We start from the raw sequence: 3,048 nt of genomic DNA, 5'->3' as shown, positions 1-3,048 counted from the left end.
TGCGATCCCATCGCCACTGCCTTCCGAACCTCCTCAATCCCAGCAGAAAACACAGATAATGTTCAAAGCAAGTAAAGCACAAGTAGTAACATATATGGCAAATAATTCAGATAGCAAGTAAGCATGTTATTCAATTAGGCAAATCATTACAAGTAGACAAAGCATATAAGCAGATAGGAAATGCATATGATGAATGCCTGCCTTACTGGCTATGATATCACATTGTCGGTTCAACTGCCAACCCGACACATCTCCATGGAGACGTCGCCCTTCGGATTTCTCATATGGGAACCCCCGAGATATAGTGCCCGGATCACTATCCAGGTACCGGTGCCTGCTCGCCCTATAGATCCGAAGGGATGCGAGCGGGATATTCTTGCCTCAGAGCTCACATCTCAACGTAAGCGGGATTAACCACCGTCCTTACGCCGCCGCTGCTACCTTGACAGGCCACCGCCGCTACCTCGACAGGCGGGATTAACCACCGTCCCTGCCAGGCGCATAGCGTCTCAAAATATCATGTAAAAATATTATTCCAGTGGTTTTCAAAAGCATTTTCAGTATACATAGATCCATCATTCCTCATTTCATATATCAATTATCCTTCACCTAACGTCAAACCATTCTCAGCACGCCAGAAACCTAGGCCTCCGTTTTCTAATTTTATCTTAAAATCATGTACTAGAGCCCTTAATTTATATCCTATGTTCTAATACTCAAAACTAGGCCCAAACGTCTTTATTCCTCATCTCATATACCAATTATCCTTCACCTAACGTCAAACCATTCTCAGCACGCCAGAAACCTAGACCTCCGTTTTCTAATTTACCTTAAGATCATGTACTAGAGCCCTTAATTTATATCCCATGTTCTAATACTCAAAACTAGGTTTTTAACACCAACTTTGAATGATCGTAACTTTCTCTACAAAATTCCAATTTTCACAAACTTTATACTGATTCAAAGAGTTTTCAAAGATCTTTAATTCTAAATAATTTTCAATCAATTTCGAAAATCGAGGCAAAAGTTATGATCGAACAAAGTTCACCAAAAACTTAATTTTTCCAAATTTCACAATTACCACCCTATCTCACCATACCTATACCAAATCATACCAGACCATCCAAAGCTCCATTTTTCATCAAAATGTACCTGTTATAGCATAATACATCAACCTCACCACATTTTTCTTCTCATTTCACTATTCTCAATTCCAACATCAACTATATAACACTTATGATCAAAATCACCATCAAACCCACCATTTCATAAATCATAACACTACAATCATCATAAGAACCAACTCCCAATCCATACAATCATTCAGCATCATCATATCATTATAAGTCATCACAATCAACTCAACATTCATCAATTCATCAACATTTAGCACACCAACCATCATTTTAGTTCAACCTATCCTATTGGTCACTAGCCTATGTGTCCATGAATATTATATACTACATAGAGGAAACCGAAATCATACCTTGGCCGATTCCCTATATGGTCCAAATTTCCAAATTAGCACAACAAGCTTCCAACCACAATCCAAGCTTTCAATTCCACTCCAATAAGCACAAATAAGTTCCAAAAGCTCCCAAAGCCACAATAATCAAACTATATACATATAAATCACCACAAATCAACCTAGGGTTCAACATAAGCATAATCTCACAAGGGTTTAAGAGCTCTTACCTTTCCCAACAGATTTGACAACACAAATCCAAAGCTAAGCAAGGATTAGAGCAAACCTAAACATCCAAAATCACAAAAACCCATTTAACCCAAAACTCTAATAAAATCCGAAATTTTGAAGAGCAGAACTGGAAGAATTTCGTGATTACCTTGAGGGTTTCTTGGGTGAGTTTTGTAGAGCTCTTCACAAGGAATGCGTAGCCGCAAACGGTGCGGCGATCGGAGCTCCGTAGCTCAAGATATGAGCTTGGGAAGTTTGAAGTGAATAGTAACAATGGTGAAAAGCTCTCACCTCTCTCCTCACTTCAGCTGCTGTTGTGTTTAGGTTATGAGGGTGAAAGTGGCTGAAATGGGTTCATTTAAGTGTATTTATATGTTGGGCTTGGGCCCAACTTGGGTCCGGTCCAACCCGTTAGCATTTTTAGCCCGTTTGGCCTAACTTCGAACCAAACCTTTAAAATAAATGCCCGGTTTTCCATTCCTAATGTTTTTCTAAGTTTTTTGACGATTTTTACTTTTTCTTGTGCGGTATTGGGTAGACTTGAACCGGTTCAACTGTCGGTTCGTAATTTTTCACGGTTTTTTTTGCAGAAAGCACATTTTCTGACTCAGAAAGACCCACTGAGTCCAAAAATCATCTTTAAATCCTCAAACTCTCTCTCTAACCTTTCGGAATCTAATTTGGTCAATTAATTCACTTAATTAACCAGTTGATTAGTTACGGTTCTTACAAAATCTTCCCTCTTGTACCATCCTGGCGTTAAACGCCCAGAATGGTATCCATTTTGGCGTTTAACGCCCAAAATGCTACCCTTTTGGGTGTTAAAGGTGTTTAAACGCCAGTTTTCCTTCCTCACTGGGCGTTTTAAATGCCCAGCTTTTTCTGTGTAATTCCTCTACTGTATGTTTTGAATCTTCAATTCTCTGTATTATTGACTTGAAAAGACACAAATTAAAAATATTTTTTGAATTTTTAATGATGAGGAATAATCAAAATGCCACTAAGATCAAATAAACAATGCATGCAAGACACCAAACTTAGAAGTTTGTATACTATTGACACTAACAAATTGAGAATGCATATGAGAAACAACAAAACACTCAAGACAAGAGAATTTAAAGATCAGAGCAAGGAAATCATCAAGAGAAACTTGAAGATCAATGAAGACACATGAATGAATTCGAAAAATGCAAGAAGAACAGAAACATGCAATTGACACCAAACTTAAAATTAGACACTAGACTCAAACAAGAAACAAAAAAATATTTTTGGTTTTAAGATTTTATAAATTTTTTTTTGGATTTTTCGAAAATTGAGTGGAAAAAGAAAATAAGGATATCAAAATTCTTAAT

General features: G+C 37.4%; 1 long non-coding RNA gene across 1 annotated transcript; it reads right to left on the bottom strand.

Annotated features, from left to right (window-relative positions):
- Positions 1-1,538: 1,538 nt before the first annotated feature.
- LOC127746568 (uncharacterized) lies at positions 1,539-1,950 on the bottom strand. Its single transcript, XR_008008288.1, has 3 exons — positions 1,845-1,950; positions 1,696-1,751; positions 1,539-1,617 (listed from the first exon to the last, which is right to left on the bottom strand). It is a non-coding gene; the product is annotated as an uncharacterized LOC127746568 (long non-coding RNA).
- Positions 1,951-3,048: the final 1,098 nt, after the last annotated feature.

This window comes from Arachis duranensis, chromosome 4 (genome assembly GCF_000817695.3).
Source record: "Arachis duranensis cultivar V14167 chromosome 4, aradu.V14167.gnm2.J7QH, whole genome shotgun sequence".
Classification (NCBI taxonomy): Eukaryota; Viridiplantae; Streptophyta; class Magnoliopsida; order Fabales; family Fabaceae; genus Arachis; species Arachis duranensis.
The sequence above is the reverse complement of the archived record's forward strand: the minus strand, read 5'-3'. Positions and strand labels throughout refer to the sequence as shown.